The sequence below is a fragment of the Chiloscyllium plagiosum genome, unplaced genomic scaffold, assembly GCF_037043375.1.
Source record: "Chiloscyllium plagiosum isolate Xiang-an unplaced genomic scaffold, Cpla_swu_hap1 HiC_scaffold_21, whole genome shotgun sequence".
NCBI lineage: Eukaryota > Metazoa > Chordata > Chondrichthyes > Orectolobiformes > Hemiscylliidae > Chiloscyllium > Chiloscyllium plagiosum.
The window spans coordinates 61,137,520-61,161,264 of record NW_028270159.1 but is presented as its reverse complement, the minus strand read 5'-3'; the positions used below and the strand labels follow the sequence as shown (position 1 = coordinate 61,161,264).

General features: G+C 45.1%; 1 long non-coding RNA gene across 2 annotated transcripts; it reads left to right on the top strand.

Annotated features, from left to right (window-relative positions):
* Positions 1-381: 381 nt before the first annotated feature.
* On the top strand, positions 382-23,488 carry LOC148146268 (uncharacterized). 2 transcript variants are annotated; one of them, XR_015760749.1, is made up of 4 exons: positions 382-447; positions 1,618-1,718; positions 7,027-7,152; positions 22,716-23,488. It is a non-coding gene; the product is annotated as an uncharacterized LOC148146268 (long non-coding RNA). The 2 variants fall into 2 exon arrangements; XR_015760750.1 differs by lacking the exon at positions 382-447 and adding an exon at positions 789-1,456.
* Positions 23,489-23,745: the final 257 nt, after the last annotated feature.

The following is a 23,745-nucleotide window of genomic DNA, read 5'->3' as shown; positions in this document are numbered from 1 at the left end:
TTTATTTGGAAGCACGACTTTGCTGGTCCTTCATCAGGTGGTTGTGTGATTTTTAACTTTGTCCCTCACTCTTGTAACTGAGAAACAGCAACAAAAGCCACGAAGCAGCAGTGCGCAAGCTCCAGCCAACAGTTGGTATTGTGAACAATGAAGAAGGTTATCTCAGAATACAATGGGATATTGATCAGATGGGCCAATGGGCTGAGGACTGGCAGATAGGATTTAATTTAGATAGATGAGGTTAGGATATTTGGTTGTCATCGACAGGTTGGACCAATGCATAGGCAGGGGAGGAGCTGGAGGACCTGGCGGGGCAGTTGGTCCTCCGACCAATTAGTGAATGAAGGCAGGACTAGACTATACCACGTGATCATCCTCGCGGTGCGCGCGGAGGGCTGTTGGCAAGGAAAGAAATAAACAGCAGGAAGCGGGAGGGAAATGGTGTTGGTATGGTCTGAGAGGTTTTACAATCATTTGGTACACATCAGAAAATAAAAACTTGAAACTTACAGTCCCGTTTTTGCAGCAAACGGGAAAATGCCTCGTTGAGTAATCGGGAGAAAGTGAGGGCTGCAGATGCTGGAGATCAGAGCTGAAAATGTGTTGCTGGAGAAGCGCAGCAGGTCAGGCAGCATCCAAGGAACAGGAGAATCGACGTTTCAGGCATAAGCCCTTCTTCAGGAAAGAAGTGCTTATGCCCGAAACATCGATTCTCGTTGAGTAATCGGCCCGAGTGAGCGCCGCCATCTTTATTCGGAGCAATGATTCACTGGACACATGCACGGCCGCCAGCTTTGTCGGGGGCAAAGTTCAGAGGGGTGTATGTACAGCCTTCCCTGGTAAAAGGAGTCATAGGGCAGGATTTACACAGAGCACATTCAAACCCAGAGAAATGTAGTTTTTTTTCTGGATTTGTTTCGTCATTCATTTAAATGATTTGGATGTGAATAGAGGCCGTATAGTTAGTAAGTTTGCAGGTGATACCAAAATTGGAGGTATTGTGGACAATGAAGAAGGTTATCTCAGAGTACAGTGGGATATTGATCAGATGCGCCAATGGGCTGAGGAGTGGCAGATAGGATTTAATTTAAATAGATTAGGTTAGGATATCTGGTTGGACCGAAGAAGTCTGTTTCTGTGCTAGACATCTTTGACTGTGGGATCATAAAAGTGAACTCTGCTCTGGTTCACCTCTGCATTCTCTGATGTTCACTTGTTCATTATCTAGCTTCCTCAGTCTCTCATGGGTGTATTTTTGCTCTGCATAGTATTTTGCTATTACTTTCACAGCTATTTTGTAAATGTATTGAAAAATGTAGAACTGGAAAAACACAGCAGGCCAGGCAGCATCCGAGGAGCAGGAGAATCAATGTTTCGGGCATAAGCCCTTCTTCAGGAATGTAAATGAATTGTCCACTGCTGCCCGGCTCCTGACCAGATGCTGTTCCATTATCAGGTTATTTTTTCCACAATATCTTTGACAGTCAAGAATTCTTTTTTCCAATAAGCGAGTGCATTTTCCTTCAATTTCTGACAATCAAATTCTGCACCATTTTCATTCCCTGTAATTCATACTGCACTCCCTGAAACATCAACTGTGTATTCCTCCTTCCACAGAAACCAGTGATCAATGCCAAAGCCTTGTTGCCTGTGGTGATGTTTGACTTCCTTGTACTGCTGCAGTTTGTATGGTAAAGGTGCTCCCACAACGTGGTTGGGTAAGAGACATTACAGATTATTCACTCAGCGATATTGAAGAGTAGAAGATATCTGTACAAATCATCATGGTTTTAATTTCACAAAAATATTATTGAGAACTTTTGACATAAGGCTACAGATGGAGAATATTGTTTCCAGTGACCAAAACCATTGCCAAATAAGCAGTTTTTCAAGAATGCCTTAAAGGAAGAAAGTAGATCTTAGAGGGTTAGAGTGGGGATTCCAGACCATGTTCCCTTGGAGTCTATAGAAACAGTCACACAGGTGAACTCAAAAATAAACACATCATTGAGAGTCTGAACTAAAATGAGTTATTGAGATATGAAAGGGTGTGTGGTACAGGGAGATAGGAATGATTACAGCCAGGAATTAATTCAAAGGTGCGAAAGTAAATTGTTGTTGCTTATAAATGGGAGTCTTTTGATTGATCAGCACGTTTTGGTACAAGTGAGCACTTGAAGTCGAAATAGTGGTCTTGGAGGGGGTCTGGCCTGTCATCCTCACCTCTTTTAAGCTGTTTGTCAATTTGTGAATCAAGTCTGTAACAAGCTCAGGAACTGAGTGGCCCTGGCAGAACCCAAACTGGGCATCGCTGAGCAGGTTATTGCTGAGCAGGTGCTTGACAGCACTGTTGATGACACCTTCCATCACTTCACTGCTGAGCGAGTGTGGACTGATGGAGGGGAATTGGCTGAGTTGGATCTGCCCTGTGTTTTTGTGTTGGAACATCCCTGAGCAATGTTCCACAAAGTCAGTAGGTGCCAGTGCTGGAGCAGTACTTGCCTTGGTGGGCAGCAGGTTCTGGAGCACAGCCAACAGTATTATTGCCAGAATATTGGCAGGGCCCATACCTTTACACTGCTTATCCATTTCTTGATCTGATTTGAAATGAGTTTTCAACCAAGTCGATTCATATCTGTGATGTCAGGGACCAATGGAGAAGGCTCATCCACTTGGCACTGCTGGCTGAAAATCACTGCTAATGCTGTCCTCTTATCTGTTGCATGAATGTGTGAGACCCCTCCATCGGTAAGGGTGGGGATATCTGTGATGCTTCCTCCAGTGAGTTGTTTAATTGTCCATCACTATTCTTGACTAGGTGTGGCAGAACTGCAGAACTCAGATCTAATCCATTGGTTATGGGATCACTTAGTTCTATTTGGTGTTGCTTGTGCTGTTTGGCCATGCAGGTTTGGTAGCTGCACCAGGTTGGCACCTCATTTTTAGTTATGCCTGGTACTGCTCCTGGCATGCCCTCCTGCATTCAACATTGAACCAGGGTTGATTCCCCTGGCTTGATGTTAATGGTTGAGTGGGGGATATCAGGCCATGAGATTTCAGATTGGGCTGGAGTACAGTTCTGCTGCTGTTGTTGGCCCACAGTGAGGCGGAAGTTGCAGGGTCAAGAGGGCTGATTGTGTGGTTGGTTTTGCTAGTGCATTGGTAGATGTAATGTGGTCCATCCAGTTTCATTCCTTTGTTGAGACTGTGCAGTGATTAATACAATGAGTGATTTGATGGGCCACTGTTGGGTTTCCTTCTCTCAAGGACATTGTCAATGGCAGAAAAACATCCCCAATGGTTCCATGGCAAACAGCAGATTCTTCATTCCAGTTATTTTTTTCTTGACTTCAGAGCCACCCTCTACCGATTTGGGATTCAAACCTGAACTTCAGTTGTATATTTTAATATTCTTGATAAATGATAAATACGACAGGTTTGTTCACTTAATTTTAGAATCACTATCACAGGTTTTGTTTATTGTTTTGGAAATTAAAAAAATGTCCATTATCCTGTCTCCTCCATCCTCCCTTCCAACAACAAGAGTGAGGAGCACATGGAGTTTCTCTGTCAATAACATTGAGACAATCCGATCAGCTCCCTTTGCTTCTTTCCTCCCTCTCCACTAGCCCACCGAGCTAAACTGCCTCACAAGGATGATCCTCATTATCGTCCTAAACTTGCATTTCCTAGAGTCTCTTGTCAAGCCTTATTAGAGGTCATCTTGACCATTTACCCTAGTGTAGCTAAATCATGGACATTCCAAATCTCTGTCCCATCCTCCTGCTTGTCACTGCCCCCCCCCCCCCCCCCCCCTCCCCTCCCCGCCCCCCCACCTTGCCAATTCACAGATATTGTTGCATGATCTGTCTGTCTGTCTTTTCTGGTTATGTCCTTCTCTCCCATTCTGGTGAAACCTAATATTTGACCTCACCATCACTGGAAAATCCTGCTCCATCTCCGCTCTCCCTTTCCTTTCTGAATTCCTTGTATTTGGTCTCCTTCCAGGATCTATCCTTGGTCCGTCCTGTTTCTCACCTACATACAGCCAGGAGGTAACATCGCCCAAAAGCACTGTGTTAGGTTTCACATGTACACTGACCATGTCCAGCTCTCCCTTCCCATCATCCGTCTTCATTACTCCACTATTACTCAGTTATCAAACTGCTTACCACGCATCGATTAGCTGCAATTCACTCCAATGAAACACTGTAATTGTTAAACCCATTGCCTTCAGTTGCTATTCCGAATTCATTTCCCTTACTGCTGTGTCCCTCCCTCTCACTGGGAAGTGTCTGAGGCAGAACTACATTCTTCACAATATTGCTTTCATATCTGACCCCAAGGTGACCTTCTGATCAGGCATCGACACAATCACAAACACCAGGAATTCCAATCTCTAAAACATTGCTTGTCTTCTTCTCACCCCAGCTCCATTGCTACTGAAACCCTAACCTGTGTCGGTATTGCCTTTAACTTGACAAATCTGAAACAGAACCCTTGATTCCACGACTGACCCAGAATCTGGTTCAAGACTCACCCGTAATGGGACACATCCTCTCCATATTTACCCTGTCAAACCTCGACAGAATCCTGTATGTTTCAAAGAGATCATCTCTCATTCTTCCAAAGTCCAGTGAGTAGATTCCAACTTATTCAGCCTTTTCTTACAGGATCATCCCAATGGATCTTCTCTGAAATGCCTCCAATAAACTGCTCTATTTTGTTAACTAAAGCGACCAAATCTGTTCACGTTACTCCAGATGTGGTCTCACTCACCATTTGTTTACTTGCTCTAAGGTATATACTCCAAACTCTTATATTGCAAACTCTTTGAAATAAGGGACAGCATTCCATTTCCCTTCCTGATTCCATGTTGTAACTATGTGCTAGCTTTCTGTGTTTCCTGTTCATTTTCCCCCAGTCCCTTTGTGGTGCAGCTTTCTCCAGTTTATCCCAAGTTATACTCTATTTGCCAACTTGTTGCCCACGTTTCCTGTGAATATCTCTCTGTAAACTGTTTATAATCCTTTTGGAACTTTCCTGTTATGCCTTTTCTCGGAGATTTCCCCCCTCATTATTCGAAACATGTACTGTGAGCACTGGGCAGTGGTAAGCATGCACAGTTGCTATCTTTCAGGGATACTCTGTTTCATGACTGGGAGGAGACATCTTGCCCATCAAGCTGCATGAGCCTTTCACACCCCATGTCTTATTGAGGAGGCACAGCGGCAGAACGGAAGGAAAGAAAAGGAAGCAAATCCTGCTCTCAATATCTCACTGAATCTTGGGATATTCTGTCCCATGTTCAGTCACATGAAGTCCCAAGGTGGGAACTCATAGAAACCCACATAGATTTGCCCTTGAAGTGCCTGCTAACCTCCACCAGGGGTAATGTGTACAGTCATCCTGGGCCAGGAGGAGGGGATTGTATGAGTTTCAAACTTGAACTGACAGTGACGGATTTTATAAATTTGTATTACAGGCAGATATTCAGATGAAAATCTCAGTCATTGTAATGCCAAACTCAGACGGAATTACTCCATTCATCAGGACCTGGATATTCATATTGTGTGAGAGTATTGTCTTCCAGATCAATACCATTTGCTGAATGAAAATTCTCCTTTGAATCAAACCATACTCTCAATAGATCTTCCCAAATCTTCAACATGTGTCCTGTAATCCTTGTATAATGAACTGATGGGTGTAAGGTTTATTATTATAACGTGTAACTTTTGTAAACCGCTTTGTCACAGCTTCCCAAATTTCCTTTGCTACAAGGAGAACAATCTCAGTTTTTCCAAATCGCTGATTCCCCAATGTCTGTTAGCTCTCTATAAGGTATACATCAGGGTTGTGTTGGAATATTCTCCACTTGCCTGCATCAGTGCACCCCCCCCCCCCAACCCCCAACAATATTAAAGTGAACATCCTCCAGGATAAAGCACTGTACCTGAGTGGTTTTCCATCCACCACCTTCAGCATTTCCTCTCCCCACCCTCGAGGCACAGTGGCATCACTGTGTAAAAGAACAAGTCAGCATTGTCCTACCCGACCATAGGACTGCTTTCTCATTACAGAGAGATGTCTGGTAGTGGTTAACCTGAATATTACCACAGCGCAGGCAAGGGGAGAGGTTGAAAAGGAGAGTCCATTAATTGTGGATGGTTATTCTTGATGTGTATTAGCAACACACATGTCACGTGAACAATTAATGTTAAAAATGCCCCACAAATTCTGCAACTAAAATCCCCCATTCCTTGAACCACCCTGGTAAATCTCCTGTTCCCCCTCTCAGGGACCCTGCCATCCTTCACAATGTGTGGGCGATCTGTGGTTCACACAGACCCAGCTGATCTGAACCCTGTGGGTGATAGCATAGAGCAACAGTTGCACTAAACTTCACTGTCTGGAAGAGAGTGAGAGACAGAAATCTCGATGCCATTTAAAATCTATTTAGGAACACACTTGCAAGGCCAAGGCTGACAGGTCTATGTGCTCTGTGCTGGAAAATGGGATTAAAATAGCTAGCTGGGAGATTTCTTTACACCATAAACCCAATGGACCACAAAACCATTTTCTGTCATGTAGACCATAGACGCGTAATATAGGAATATGACAAGCCACAATAGAAACCAGGTCAGAGAAGGTGATATTAGAATAGATGATACGTGATTGATTAATGTTTTTTGGAGGAAAATGTGACAGAGGTTAAGCGGGACATTGTGGAGCTCTGGGTGCAGGAATCTGAAATAAAAATAGGTTATCCTGAAGGCTGGAATTAAAGAAAGGCACATCACAGAGATTTGTGAGGGTAGACAAGATTAAAGAGAGAGGGTGTTGAGACTGGAGGAGATTAGAGATTGGAGGACGTTGCAGAGATTGAGATGTTTTGATGCAGAGATAGTGATATTTCTGAGGCTAGAGAGGAATTATAGAGATAAGGATGAGTTGTTAGCTTTCCCAACACTACCTCCTTACTGATAATGATTGTTTCTCTGTCCTCATCTGCCATTGCCTCCATAGGCCTGCGACAATGAGAGTACACAGACAGTATGTTCCTGTTAAGGCCAAGGCTGGGAGGCATCGAGAATGCTGCGTGACCTGCGAAATTGAGGCTCTGGTCAAGAAAATGAATGAAGGATATGGCAGGTACAGACCACTGTGTGAATCCCTAGAGGACTATAAGGGCAGTAGGAGTATACTCACGGGAAACCAGGAGGCAAAAAAGGGGACATGAGATAGCTTTGGGAAATAGGTTTAAGGAGAATCCAAAGAGATTCTACAAATACACTAAAGACAAAAGAATAACTAGGCAGAGAATAGCGACCCTCAAAGATCAACAAGACTGTCTATGGAACAGCAGGAGGTGGGAGAGATTCTGTAAGTATTTCATGTCAGTTTTTACTGAAAGGGGATATTGAAGTTAGAGAAGTTGGAGAAATAAATAGTGATAACTTGGCAAGTGTACATATTACAGAGGAGGAGGTACTGGATGTCTTAAAATGCATAAAGGTGGATAAATCCCCTGGAATCTGATCAGGTGTATCCCAGAACTTTGTGGGTAATTAGGGAAGCTTTTGCTGGGCCCCTCGCTGCGATATTTGTATCATTGATCGCCACAGGTGAGGTGCTGGAAGACTGGTGCCATTATTTGTGAAAAATGGTAAGGAAAAGCCAGGGAACTATCGACCGGTGAGCCTGAAGTCAGTGGCAGATAAGTTGTTGGAAGGGATTCTCAGGAACAGGATTTACATGTCATTGGAAAAGCAAGAAATAATTAGGGAGAGTCAGCATGGCTTTGTGCATTGAAATCATTAACTTGGACTTGAGAAAGACACAAGGTTTAACATAACACACTGGTTAGCAGGTTCAACACCATAGAATTCTGGCGGAACTTGCTGTTTGGATACGGAATTGGCTGGAAGGTCAAAGAGTCATAGATGGACAGCACAGAAACAGAGACCCGTCGGTCCAACCAGTACATGCTGATCAGATATCCCAATGCAATCTAGTCCCACCTGTCAGCACCCAGCCCATATCCTTCCTAGTCATATACACATGAAGATGCCTTTTAAATGTTGCAATCGTAATGGCCTCCACCACTCCCTCTGGCAGCTCATTCTATACACGTACCACCCTCTGTGTGAAAACGTTGCCTCTCAAGTCTCTTTGAAGTCTTTCCCCTCATACCATAAACCTATGCCCTCTAGTGCTGGGATCCCCCACGCCAGGGAAAAGACTTTGTCTATTTATCCTATCCATGCACCTCATGTTTTTATATACATAGATAAGATCACCTCTCAGCCTCCGACGCTGCAGGGAAAACAGCCCCAGTATATTCAATCTCTATTCAACCCCCAGCCTAGCTCAAATCCTCCAACCCTGGCAATGTTCTTGTAAATATTTTCTGAACCCTTTCAAGTTTCACAACATCCTTCCAATAGGAGGGAGACCAGATTTGTACGCAACGTTCCAAAAGTGGCCTAACCAATGTCCTGTACAACCGCAAGATGATCTCATAACTCCTGTACTCAATACTTTGTCCGATAAAGGAAAGCATACCAAATGCCGCCTTCACTGTCCTATCTACCTGCACTCCAAGGTCTTTGTTCAGTAACACTCCTCAGGACCTTAGCATTAAGTGTATAAGTCCTGCTAAGATTTGCTTTCCCAAAATGCCACTCCTCAGCCCATTCACCCATCTGATCAAGATCCCATTGTACTCTGAGGTAATCTTTTTCACTGTCCACTACACCTCCAGTTTTGGTGTCATCTCACTAACTATACCTCCTATGTTCACATCCAAGTCATTGATATAAATGACGAAAGGTAGTGGATCCAGCAGTGATCCTTGTAACACTCCACTAGTCACAGGCCTCCAGTCTGAAAAGCAACCCTCCATCACCACCTTCTGTCTTCTGCCTTTGAGCCAGTTCTGTATCCAAATGGTTAGTTCTCCCTTTATGCCACGAGCTCTAACCTTGCTGAGCAGTCAGTGTCATAGTGGAGGCCGCTTTTTGGACTGGAAGCCTGTGATGAGCAATATGCTGTCAGGCTGGGTGCTGGGTCCACTGCTTTTTGCCATTTATATAAATGATTTCTATGTGAATATAGGAGCTATGGTTAGTAAGTTTACAATAGACACCAAAATTGGAGGTGCAATAGACAGCAAAGTTACCTGACAGTACAATGAGACTCCGATCAAATGGGCTGAGGAGTGGCAGATGAAGTTTAATTTAGATATATGTGAGGTTCTGCATTTTGGAAAAGCAAATCAGGGTGGGACTTATACACTTAATGGGAAGGTCCTGGGGAGTGTTGCTGAATAAAGACACCTTGGAATGCAGTTTCATAGTTCCTTGAAAGTGAAATCATAGATAGACAGGGTAGTGGAGAAAGTGTTTGGTGTACTTGCCTTTATTGGTCTGTGCATTGAGTACAGGAGTTATGACGTCATTTTGTGGCTGTACAGGACATTCATTCAGCCACTTCTGGAATTCTGCTTTCAGTCCTGGTCTCCCCGCTATTGGAATGATATTGTGAAACTTGAAAGGATTCAGAAAAGATGCAAAGATGTTGCCAGGGTTGAGGCTGAATAGACTGAGGCTGTTTTCACTGGAGAATCGGATGCTGAGAGGTGACCATAGAGGTTGATAAAATCATGAGGGGCATGGATAGGGTAAACAGCCAGGGTCTTATTCCTGTTTAGGTGAGTCCAAAACTAGAAAGCACAGGCATGAGGGAAAAGATTGAAAAGGGATATTAGGGGCAAAGTTTCAAGCTGAACGTGGTATGTGCTGAGCTGCCAGAGAAAGTGTGGAGGCTGGTACAGTTACAACATTTAAAAGGCATCTCATTGGATATGTGATTGGGAAAGGTTTAGAAGGCTATGGGCCAAGTGCTAGCATATGGGACGAGATTAATTTAGGATATCTGGTCGGCATGGACAAGTTGGACTTAAGGGTCTGTTTTTGTGCTGTACATCTCTATGACACTAATAAATTAAAATTAAGGTAGGTTTCTCTTTTATGGAGAGTTAGCAGAAGGTCAGACAATTCTCCTTGGAGCTGAGAAGGTTAAGCAGTGATTTCGACCAGGAGTTGATTTGTTTCCAGGGTATTTCATTTACAGAGAGACAGAGTGAGAAATTTTTAACGTCACAATTTTTAGTAACTATTTTCAGGTAACTGGCAAATAATGCAAAGAAAAATGTGAAAATTATTTTACTCACTAAGTTCTGAGCATCTGGAACAGTTTGAAAGACAGCTGGATGCAGATTCAGTAGTTATTGCCAAAACAAATTTGAAATTTAACATTTTTAAGGAAGGATTTGGTGGGCTATGTCCAAATGGGAGGTGAGTTGGGACTGACTGACACCATCTCCAGAGGGAGAGAGTACAGCCCCAATGGGCGGAATAGCCCCCAGCCCCTGTGCTCTGTGATACTCACTGTGAATGATGAAGCTCATCACAGGGCAGAGCCGTAGAGATGTACAACATGAAAATAAACCCTTTGGTTAAACTGGTCCATGCTGACCAGATATCCCAACCTAATCTAGACCCATTTGCCAATACGTGGCACATATCACTCTGCACCCTTCCTATTCATATACCCATCCAGATGCCAAATGGTATAATTGTACCAACATCCTTCACTTCCTGACAGGAGATTCCATACACGCACCAACCTCAGTGGGGGAAAAAAATTGCCCCACAAATCCATTTTAAATTCTTCCCCTCTCATCTTCCACCTATGCCCTCTCATTCTGGACTCCCCAACCCCAGGGAAACGACCTTGTCTATTTATCCTACCCATGCCCCTCATGATTTTATAAACCTCTATGAGGTCACCCCTCAGCCTTTGATGCACCTGGAAGGATTCCACCACTCAGGTCACAATGGGGCCTGGCTGATTGACACAGCTTCAGACCAATAGGAGAGTTGGCGTTGTCCTCCAGCCAATGGGACTGAATGAGGGGTGGGTCCAGCAGGCCAACACATGACCATCAGCCTTCCAGGCGCAATGTCACTGTGAGGGGGGACTGAATGTGAAGGAGTGGGAGAGACAGCAGATACTGGGAGAGAGATGGAGTTAGTGTGGATTGGGAAGGTTGATAAACACTGTTTCAGTCTGCTGGACCTGAATTAGATATTCCGAGTAAATTAGAACCGAAAGAACTGCGGATGCTGTAAATCACACACAACAACCAGAAAGTACTGGAAAAGTTCAGCAGATCTGGCAGCATCTGTGAAGAGAAATCGGTTCGCATTTTCGATCTAGTGACGCTTCCTCAGGAACTGATGTTACTGAGAAATAAATGTGGGTTTTTATGCAGAAGGTAGGGGTTAAGGAGTAAATGATAGGTGGGGATAGAGCCCAAAGAGAGAGATAAGAGCAGTTGGACAAAGGAGTGGATAACGATCTGAGGGGGAGAGTGAATAGCTGTTTATGGGGACTGTTAGTGGCTCACCATAGGTAATGTGTAATGGAAGGCTACGTAATAACAAGGCCTGGTATGTGGGGTAGGGGGCAAAGACACTAGGACGTGGGAGAGTTCAGGACCTACAATTATTGAATTTGATGTTGAAGCCAGAGGATTGCAGGGTCCCCGAGTGGGAGATGTGGTGTTGTTCTTCCAGCTTATGTTAAAGTGTGGCGCTGGAAAAGCACAGCAGGTCAGGCAGCATCCAAGGAGCAGGAGAATTGACGTATTGGGCATGTCAGCACTTCATCAGAAATGTGGGTGGTGGAATATGGCTGAGAGATAAATAGGGAGGGGTGTTTGGGGTTGGGGAAAGGGAGCTAGGGAGGCAATAGGTGGTTGTAGATGGGGGTAGTGATGAGATGGGGGTAGTGGTGAGAGGGTGGAATGGATAATTGGAAAGGAAGATGGACAGGTGGGACTGTTCAAGAGGGTTGTGCCGAGTTGGAGGGTTGAATCTGAGATAAGGTGGGGGAGGGGAGATGAGGAAACCTTGATGCCGTGTGGTTGAAAGTTCCCAAGGTATTCTTCGTCCAGGTGTCGAGTGGCTCGGATTTTGTGGTGGAGGACTTGCATGTCCTTGGCCACATGGTGGCGGGGGGTGGGGGGGGCGAGTAGCTGAAGTGGTTGGCCATAGGGCGATGGGGTTGGTTGGTGCATGTGTCCCAGAAATGTTCCCTGAAATATTCCACAATTTGGCATCCTGAGAGCAAAGGACACAATAGGTGAGGTGTTTGGGTGGGCAGGGAAATCTATGTTGGATGTGGGAGGATCCTGTGGTGCCTTGGATGGAGGTGAGGGGAAGGTGTGGGCACAGGTTTTCCACCTCTTGCAGTGGCAAGCGAAGGTGCCTGGAGTGGAGGATGGGTTGGTGGGGAGCATGATCTAACGTGGAAGTCACAGAAGGTATGGTCTCTGTGGAATGCTGAAAGGGGTGGGGAGGGAAATATATCTCAGGTGGTTGGATCTGATGGTGGAAATAGCAGAGGATGATGCGTTGTATCTGAGTGGAAGGTGAGGATGGTGGGATTCCATCTTTGTTGCATTTGGAGGGGTGGGGTTCAAGGGCAGTGGTGTGGGAAGTGGAGGAGATACACTGGAGGGCATTGTTGACCACATGTGAGGGGAAATTGCAGTCCTTGAAATAGGAAGCCATTTGGTATGTTCTGAAGTGTTCTTCCAGCTTGCATCAAGCTTCACTGGAACACCACAGTAAGCATGAGACAGAGATGTTGGGCAGGGAACAGTCTTGTGTGTTAAAGAGCAGACAACTGGAAGCTCAGGGTCTTTTTTGCGGCACAATGTAGATCATCAGACACCATTTCCACCACCGCCACTGAGATGCTAGAAGGTTTCTGTCTCCTCCATTAACAGCTTTCCAACTTCCCACTCCTTTGTCTTTCCAAGTGTTCCTGTCTCTCTTTGGGCTCTGTCCCCACCTATTAGTTACTCTTTAACCCCTATCTCCTGCAGTCCAAAGATGTGTAGGTCAAGTGAATTAGCCCAGCTAAATTTCTCGTAGTGTTCAGGGATGTGCATTAGTCTGGGGAAATGGAGAGTAATAGGATAGGGGAATGGGTCTGGGTGGGATTAACTTCGGAGTGTGGGTGTGGAATTGTTGTGCTGAAGGGCCTGTTTCCTGAAGGGATTCTAATTTTCCCAGCTGTCATCGGTTCTGAGGAAGGGTCACTGGACCCATGATGACCCTTGGTGTGTGCAGGAGGCGGAAAGGGGAAAGTGGCAGCAGAAACCGGATGAAATGTATCAGTGTAGACTGGGAGGGTTTAGTTACACACTGTGCAGGTCGTTAGTCTGAATTAGAAACTCTTGGTCCCACGTTTGCAGCAAAGGGGAAGATGGCTTGGGCCTCAGGCAGTGAGAGGACCTGGGTTATGGCTGCCATCTTTATTTAGGGTAATGTACCGCAAGGAGCATGCTTGTGTCCTCTTCCTGGGTGGGGGAGGGGTGATTTGAAGAGGAGCATTTACACATCAAACACATACCAAGAGAAGTGTTTGCCTTCACTATTCATCTTGCACTGACTGTGAGCTTTGTTTTGTGAATTAATTTTATAGGATATTAATTGAGAATAATTGAGACTGGGATCTCAATAAACAAGTTTGTGGGCGGCACGGTGGCACAGTGGTTAGCACTGCTGCCTCGCAGCGCCAGAGACCCGGGTTCAATTCCCGACTCAGACGACTGACTGTGTGGAGTTTGCACATTCTCCCCGTGTCTGCGTGGGTTTCCTCCGGGGGCTCCGGTTTCCTCCCACAGTCCAAAGATGTGCAAGTCAGGTGAATTGGCCATGCTAAATTGCCCGTAGTGTTAGGTAAAGGGGTAAATGTCGGGGTATGGGTGGGTTACGCTTCGGCGGGTCGGTGTGGACTTGTTGGGCCGAAGGGCCTGTTTCCACACTGTAAGTAATCTAATCTAATCTAATCTAATCTAAAAGTTTCTACAGTCAGCGGAGTCATCAGGATCTGAATATCATTGGCATTAAACTGTGGAAGGAGAAAGGTTTGTCTGTTCTGTCTGTGGGAAAATATCTTCAATATTTTTGTCAAGCCAAAAGCAGAAAGATGTTCAAGTCCATGGTTGGATCACCCTTGGGGTATGTGTTCAATTCTTGGCCCTGCAGCTGTGGAAGGAGGTATTGGCCTGAGAGAGAGCACAGATTTATCCAAATTACACCTCGTCTTTTTGCAGGAACTTTCAGATTTAGTCTCAATCATCCACTTTATAATGTTAATCTGTAAACTCCCTACTTCCAATTCTCTGCAAATTTCTCATTGAAATTCCTTGTGGACTCAAATTCCAGCACCATTTCAGGTGGAACGTTCCAGATACTGACAACTGTCTGTTCAATCAGAAACTGCTGAAGTCCATTTTGACTCTGGGGTTACAAAGGGCTGAATTGAAAGATGCAATGCTGGTCCTGAGCTCCCATTGAGATGCATTGGAACAGTACAGGAGGCTGAGGGAAGTGTAGGTGTGAGCAGACAATGAAAATGGCAGGGCTGCACTAAAAGTGTTGTTTGGCTCAATGAGAGTGTTTTGGAATTGGGTGTAAATAGTGAGGTGAGACAGGGAGAAGGTGAAGCTGAAACTCAGTTTTAGTTCAGGCCTTTCAGAAATTCACAGTCCCAATGGAAACAGCCAATTTGTCAGTGATACCTGCGGAGTATTTAAGTTTTTAAAGTATGACATATCAGCTTAAGTAAAGATTTTTTTTGTTATTATAATGGACATGTTTAAAGTGAAGGAAGATTGCTCACTCATTTAAATTCTCTTAATGGGAGTAACTGGATGAATGTAGAGAGATGTTGTGACAGTGCACCTCAGAGCCGTGGTGTGCTCCTCTTGCACAATGTGGGAAATAAGGGATGCTTCCAGTGTCCCTGACGGCTATGTGTGCAGGAAGGGTTCCCATCTGCAGTTATTGGGAAACTGCTTTTCAGAGTTGGAGTTGTGAGTAGACTCTGCGATACTGAGAATGTTATGGACAGCACGTTTAGTGAGTCTGTCACACTGCAGGTGAGGGTTACACAGGAAGAAAGGGAATGGATGACCATCAGATCAAGTAAAAGGCTCAGGAAGGGAGTGCAGGAGTTACCAGTGGTCATCCTCTTCTCAAACAGATAGTGTATACTGCCTGGGATTCTGTAAGGGTGGGAATGGGTGGGGTGGCTTCTCGGGAAATCAGCAACACCAGGTTCATGACACCACAGAGAACTCTGCTGCACAGAGCGGGAGGAAAGAGAGGAAACACGGCTATAGTGACAGGGGATTCAATGGTCAGGGTTAGGGCGAGCACTGCTGTGGCCACAGACATGAATCCAGGATGGTACATTACTTCCTGGAGCTAGGATCTGCGATATCATGGAGCGGCTGCAGGATATTCTAGAGCTGGAGGGTAAAGTCAGTGGTTGTGGAACACATAGATACCAATGACATTGCTAAACAAAGGGATGAGGGCCTGAAAGCTGGATATAGGGAGATCAGGGATGCATTAAAATGTAGCTCTTGAAACGTAATAACGCGAGACTTACACCCAGTGCCATGTGCTAGTGAGAGCATAAATAAGAGGGCAGATCAGCTGGATATGTGGTTGGGGAAATGGCGTACCAAAGAAGGCTTTAGACTCTTCAGGCACTGGGACTGTTTCTGGGTAGGACCTGTACCAGCCTGACCGGTTACCTCTGGGCAGAGCTGGGAGAAATCCCCTGGTGGGGGCTATTGCCAGTCCCATTGGTGAGGTTGTAACTAGTCTGGCAGGGGGATGTGAATTAAAGTGTAGGCTTAGATGGGTCAGATTCAGGTCAGGGTAGAATATGAGTGATGTCGCCAGCAGCTCAGAAAGCCAAAGGAAAGGAGGATTAAACGAAGATTGAGTCCCTGTTCACCCATCAGTCCTGACATCCCAGGAATCAGAGTCAACAAAATCTGGAGCTGTACAGCTCTCTGTCTCCATGTGCTTTAGCAAAATGGTGGAAATCTGCAATAAAACCAAAACGTGCTGGAGATCCTCAGCTGGTCTGGCAGCATCTGAAATGGTGACAGATGCAGGAAACACTGCCTCACAACGCCAGAGACCCGGGTTCAATTCCCGCCTCTGGCGACTCTCTGTTTGGAGTTTGCACATTCTCCCTGTGTCTGCGTGGGTTTCCTCCGGGTGCTCCGGTTTCCTCCCGCAATCCAAAAATGTGCAGGTTAGGTGAATTGGCCATGCTAAATTGCCGTAGTGTTAGGTGAAGAGGTAAATGTAGGGGAATGGGTCTGGGTGAGTTGCGCTTCGGCGGGTCGGTGTGGACTTGTTGGGCCGAAGGGCCTGTTTCCACACTGTAAGTAATCTAATCTAATCACTGCAGCGTTGAAGAAGTCACACCGAGCACTACAATATCAGTTACACGCTGAGTGCCAGAACGTGGGACTACAATAAATAGGAGCTTGATAACCAGCATGAACATGATGGGGTTGGAAAGTTGACGTTTCGGGTCAGGACTATTCATCGGGACTGACAAAGGGTCCTGACCAAATCATCAACCTTTCTGCTCCTTTGATGCTGCCTGGCCTGCTGCGCTTTTCCAGATCCACATTGTATTGACCCTGATTTCCAGGATCTGCAGCCCTCAACTATCTTCACATCCCAGGAGTTAGGCTGATGACCCACCTTTACTCACTCTCAATAACCAGGATAGCTCTCCTTGGGAAAGGGGAACAAAGGTACACATAGTACTCCAGGTGTGGTCTCACCAAGGCCCTTCCAGAAAGGGATCCCTGCTCCTGTACTCGAGTCCTCTCACTAGGAAGGTCACACATCATTTACATTTTCCACTGCTTCCCACTCCTGCCTGCTTCTGGGAAGAGGGAATCTCAGAGAAATACAGAATGAAATGGCATCAGAGTCTCTGGTATAAAACTGTTGAATACAATGCCTCCGTCTTCTCCATATTGGTCATCAAGCACACATGCCTGGTGTGATCATCTAAACACTTCTTCAAGGCTGCAATGTTTCCTGCATCTGTCATCATTTCAGATGCTGCCAGACCTGCTGAGGATCTCCAGCACTTTGTTTTCTCTGTTGTAGAATACTGAAAGGGGATCCAGTAACATGAATTTCATGTTACTGGATCCGTGCCGATCTGAATATCATTGGCCTTTTCATCTGGATGGAAAGGTGTGCATTCTGCCCATGGATGAATATTTCAAATGTCAGTGTGACTGGAAAAAAATACTGAGACAGCTAAGTCCATGTTAGCGTGGTGGCAGTGGAGAGAGATTTCATTGGTTTTTGAAAGTCTAAAAAATCATGGCACATTTCCTAGGAACAGTTAAGCCACAGATTTGTTTTGTATGAGGGCAATTTACCATGAAACCAGAAAGACAAAAGGATTCCTGCATCATGAAAAAAGCTATGAAAATAGGACTGTTGTAATGGAGTGAATTATTGATCATGCATTGTAATCCATTGGCGTTGTCACGTTGGTTCCAGTGCCGCGGGGAAACACGGGAAATGTGATGAGTGCAGTGTAGGTTTCAGTTATTAAACTGGAAAGGTGCAGAAGAAATTTACAAGGATGATGCCAGGTCTCAGGGGTCTGAGTTACAGGGAGAGGTTGGACAAGCTTTGAACCTTTTTGTTTAGAGCAGAGGAAACCGAGGGGGAATATTTTACAGAAGTGTATAAGATCATGAAAGGCATGGGTAAGGTGAATGCACTCAGTCTTTTTCCCAGGGAACCAAGGACTGGAGGGCATCAGTTTATAATTAGAGGAGAAAAAATAAAAGGGAAGCTGAGGGGCAACTGTTTTACACAGAGGAATGAGCTACCAGTGGAAGTGGTTGAGGTGGGTGCATTAACAACATGTAAAAGGCATTTGGACAAATACAAGGATAGCAAAGGGTCAGAAGCAGATGGACCAAGTGCACGGAAATGGGGTTCACGTGGATGGACATTCTGATCGGCATGGGCCAGTTTGGGCCAAAGCGCTTGTCATTGCTGTAGGATTCTACAACTCTAAGTGTATTTGCTATTTCTCCCATTAACTCTGTTGGTGTCCTGGGATGTATTCCATCAGGGCAATGAGACTTGTGTACCTTTAGCTCCATTAACTTGCCCAGCTCTAACTCTTTCATGATAATGGTCGTTTCAAAGTCCTCACCTTCCTCAGTCTCCTTATCAATTACCGGCATGTTTTTATTAGAAGAATACAGCGCAGTACAGGCCCTTTGGCCCTCGATGTTGCGCCGATCCAAGCCCACCTAACCTATACTAACCCACTATCCTCCATATACCTATCCAATGCCCGCTTAAATGCCCATAAAGAGGGAGAGTCCACCACTGCTGCTGGCAGGGCATTCCATGAACTTACGACTCGCTGAGTGAAGAACCTACCCCTAACTTCAGTCCTATATCTACCCCCCCTTAATTTAAAGCTATGCCCCCTTGTAATACCCGACTCCATACGCGGGAAAAGGTTCACACTGTCAACCCTATCTAACCCCCTAATCATCTTGTACACCTCAATCAAGTCACCCCTAAACCTTCTTTTCTCTAATGAAAACAGCCCCAAGTGTCTCAGTCTTTCCTCATACGATCTTCCTTCCATACCAGGCAACATCCTGGTAAACCTCCTCTGCACCCGTTCCAGTGCCTCCACATCCTTCCTATAGTATGGCGACCAAAACTGCACACAATATTCCAGATGCGGCCGCACCAGAGTCTTATACAACTGCATCATGACCTCAGGACTCCGGAACTCAATTCCTCTACCAATAAAAGCCAGTACGCCATATGCCTTCCTCAGCGCACTATGTACCTGGGTGGCAACTTTCAGAGATCTGTGTACATGGACACCAAGATCCCTCTGCTCATCCACACTACCAAGTATCCCACCATTAGCCCAGTACCCCATCTTTTTGTTATTCTTCCCAAAGTGAATCACCTCACATTTAGCTACATTGAATTCCATTTGCCACCTTTCTGCCCAGCTCTGCAGCTTCTCTATATCCTGCTGTAACCTGCCACATCCTTCCTCACTGTCAACAACTCCTCCGACTTTCGTATCATCCGCAAACTTGCTCACCCAACCTTCTAACCCCTCTTCTAGGTCATTTATAAAAATGACAAACAGCAATGGTCCCAAAACAGATCCTTGCGGAACACCGCTAGTGACGGCACTCCATGAAGAAACTTTGCCATCAACTACTACCCTCTGTCTTCTTCCATCCAGCCAATTCCTAATCCAAACCTCCAACTCACCCTCAATGCCATATCTCCGTATTTTCTGCAGTAGCCTACCATGGGGAATCTTATCAAACGCCTTACTAAAATCCATATATACCACATCTACCGCTTTCCCCTCATCAACCTCCTTCGTCACCTTTTCAAAGAATTCAATAAGGTTTGTGAGGCACGACCTGCCCTTCACAAAACCATGCTGACTATCCTTGATCACATTATTCCTATCCAGATGTGCATAAATCCTATCCCTTACAATTCTCTCTAAGACTTTGCCCACAACAGAAGTGAGACTCACCGGCCTATAGTTACTAGGGTTATCCCTACTCCCCTTTTTGAACAAGGGAACCACATTTGCTATCCTCCAGTCTTCTGGCACTACTCCTGTAGACAAAGAGGACATAAAAATCAAGGCCAATGGCTCTGCAATCTCCTCCCTTGCTTCCCAGAGAATCCTAGGATAAATGCCATCAGGCCCAGGGGACTTATCTATTTTCACCTTTTCCAGGATTTCCAACACCTCTACATACCTCAAAGCCATCCATTCTACTTATTTGTGACTCAGTATTCACATCGACGACAATGCCCTGTTCCTGAGTAAATACTGAAGAAAAGTATTCATTCAGTGTCTCCCCAATCTCTTCCGCCTCCACACGCAACTTCCCACTACTATCCTTGACTGGACCTATTCCTACCCTAATCATTCTTTTATTCTTTGTGTTCTCCACTGTAAAGACTGACTGCTGTGTACTCATATTCCTGAACCCTGCTGGATAGGAATAACTAGGCACAGAACTCTGAAAGGTCTTCTTTGAGACTTTATTGATGAGACATGGTAGTTACCTGGATATTTTACGTGCAAAACGCCTTTCGGCAGCATCAGGTCCAATCTACGGCTCCCATTATTCTACCTTTGTGATTTGTAACTTTGAATAGTGACTGTCTCTCAGAATTATCTCCATGACAACAGCAGTTAAAAAGTCTAGTTCAGTTCAGCTCTTTGTGGTTAAACCACACATCCGTCCCCCCACAACCCTGTGGCTCCCTCAAGTACCTGACAGGCGCTTCAGTTTCAGAGGGGCTGTCTATCAGGATTCTGATGTGGAGGAGCCGGGGTTGGGGTGGGGTGGACAAAGTTAAAAACCACACATCACCAGTTATAGTCCAACAGGTTTATTTGGAAGTACAAGCTTTTGGAGTGTGCTGTGATTTTTAACTTGATCAGGATTATCTCTGTGGTAACAGTTAAGTGCTTCAACAGTTACAGAGGTCATATGTTCCCCAAACAATAAGTTTCCCTCTAGCAGGGTAAACAGCTATTCCAGCCCTGGGGATAGCTAATAATCGCTTTTTATCCCCAATCCCATCAAGCTTTCTGTTGATCTTTGAAGTTTTTCTAATCTCCTAACTTTTTTCTTGGTGTCTTTGCCAATTTGTATACCTTCTATTTCACTTTGATAGACTCCCTTATTTCGTTAGACACCCAGGGCAGATTACTCCTTTTCCGACAGTCTTTCCTTTTCACAGATATGTGCTTTTGCTGAGCACTTCGAAAAATTCTTTGATATTCCTCCACTGTCTGTAAACTGTCCCACCGTAAAGTCTTTGCTTCCAGTCTACATTAACCAACGCCTGCCTCATCTTATTGTAGTCTCCTTTGTTTAAGCACAGGATCTTGGGATTGGATTTAATCTTCCCGCTTTCCATCTGTGTTCTAAATTCAACCAGACTTATCACCAGTCTTTTCTCAGATTATGAGGTGAGGCGATGTTTCTGGGTGTTTTGGGTTTCATTGTTAGAGACCTTGGCTTTGTAATAAAGTACAGGATAAATATTCACAGCGGAGTATTCTGGATGCTGTGAATATCCTACACAATCTAAAACCATAAATCACTGTCTCCCCTGTTTAAAATTGCAAAATCATTATCTCCTACATGCTTCCTCACCATCTAAGTTTGGAACGCTAATCCACCTAACTATCCTGCTTTTTCCGAAAATCTTTGGTGAAGGTGGTGAGTTTTGGATTTGGCTTTCCAGTCATTACCGTAAGAAGATAAGCACTGGGCACAGGAGAGGCAATGCAGCCCTTCGAACCAGCTCCACCATTTAATACCATGAGGATTGAGCTCACCTCGGTCTCAGCTGCATTTTCCCGCCTGTTCTCTCTCACCCTTCAACTCATTGCAAATTAAAAATCTGTATCTCTTCGTTAAATTTGCTCATGTCCTGGCATCCACCGCATTTTGAATAGCGAATTCCACAGATTCAAACACATCGAGATAGGTACATTCTTCTTCATGAGAATAGAATAGTCCCTATAGTACAGAATCAGGGTATTCACCCATCGAGTCCACACCCTATGAAGAGCATCCCATTTAGACCCATCCATTCCCTGTATCCCTGCATTTCCCATTGTTAATTGCCTAACCGGCTCATGCATGGACCCAGTGGGCGATTTGGCATGACTAAGCCACCTCACCTGCACATCTTTGGACTGTGGGAGGAAACTGGAGCACCAAACAAAACCATGCAGACATGGGGAGAATGTGTAAATTCCACACAGTTGCCTAAGGCTGGAATCAAACCCGGGTCCCTGATGCTGTGAGGCAGCAGTGCTAGCCACTGCGACACCTCTGCTTGAAATCTGCTGCCTTTTATTAACCTCCCCACCACGCAATTGGCTGAATGTGTATTTCTTACGTCAGAAATCGGGTTGTCTAAGCGGATGTCTCAGTAAAACCCAGTGACAGCCCACATATCCTGTGTACCTGAATGGTGATCCGATACAAAACACCCTCCACCCCACACTTTCTTTCACTTTTCAGAGACAGGTCTCCAGAGGCTTCATGGGGACTACAACTCCCACAATCCTTGAGGCAGGGACCACACGTGTGTGGGGAAACCCAGCACTGTACATGTACAGAATATGGGCAAGTTTTGGAGCATGTGCTTTGGGGTAACTAGCGGAAAGCATTTCACACTTTGATTGGCTGGTGAAGGGATTCATCTGCTTGTAGTATTGATCTGTTGGGGGAGTCAAAGTGTCAGCACACCCACATGGGACCAAGTTCCATTTCCAACTTGTCATAACCCTGGGAATCGACAATTGGGAAACAAGGAAGGATCTGACCCATTCTCCTAGACTGAAGGTTCCTCTTCTGTCCAGGATCTGCCACCTCCCTTTCTGTTTCCTTTTGTTTCATTCTGCTGTTACATTATTGACTTGCAGCAACTGAAGGGAAAAAGAAGTGAACCCAGAAAGGGTGCAGAGTCTCACCAGGGACGGGAAGTGGTGGCATGGATCTGTTTATCAGTAACTCCATGAGAATGGGGAGGGTTTACATTAGGGGCAGCAGAGTCAGAATGATGGGAGAGAGTAAGTGGGCTGGAGGGTTACAGCTTTGGAGGAACAAAGGGGAAAAATATTCCAGAGAAACTAGAATTGTCTGTTCTGAATTTCTAATCTGTACCTATTCATTTATATAGGGTGCTGGATGGTGAAGATTTGCAGACTGAAATCTCAAAATCATGTGCCAATCGTGATTGAGTTGTCCAGAATTTGACAAACCAAAGATGGGGAATTACTCGGCCAAAATCCTGCAACACTCTACCTCCCAGCATTGTCGGTCTATCTGCGCCAAATGGACTGCGATTGGTTCAAGACGGCAGCTCACTACCATCTTCTTAAGAGTACCTAGAGATGAGGAATAAATGCTGGCTGAGCCAGTGATGCCCATATCCTGGAAATGGTTTCTATCTCTAGTTGCTGAAACCCGGTTGATGTTACTGCAGGATGATGAGGGGTGCTGAGTGCATCCTCCAGGAGGCAGCACCATCATATTACTCCTGCCTACACCCACACAGTAACACCGCAACATCACTAGAACAAAAGGCAGTGAAGCCAAAGGAGGACTTAGATATAGTTCTTCGAGGTAAAGTCATCAAAGGGGATTGGAGCACAGCAGGAACAGGAGACTGAGCTGGATGGTCAGCTGTTTCCCATTGAATTGTGGAGCACAATCGAATGGCCGCCTCCTGCTGCTATCTCCCAGGTATGTATATAGCCATGGAGCCTGGGTAGGAAGAAGTAGGCAGGGCAGGGATTCTCCAGGAGATTGCATGTCTACATCAGTTTTCAGTGAGGGTTGGTTTGATGGATTTTATTTAACATTTGTCTTTTACATTAAAAAAAATTTGCTTGTGTTAAAGTTTATTCCACAATAAATAAAAGTAAAAGAATTGAAAATATCTGAATATAACAGTTTTTAAAATTTCAAATGCCCTTTAGAACAAAATCCTGTCTCTTCCCGGACACCATCACTTTCCAGTTACTCAAACTCCAGGGAAATATTCCCTCTCTGTCTGAACCTTTGGTTTGATTTAACTGCTTTTCAGTTCTCATTCTGTGAGCTGTGGAGCGTTCTTTATTCCCCAATTCTCCTACCCAGAAGTGTTATCACAGCAACCTTCCCACCATCAAAATCATCATTACATCATTTTTCTTTTTGTTAACCTA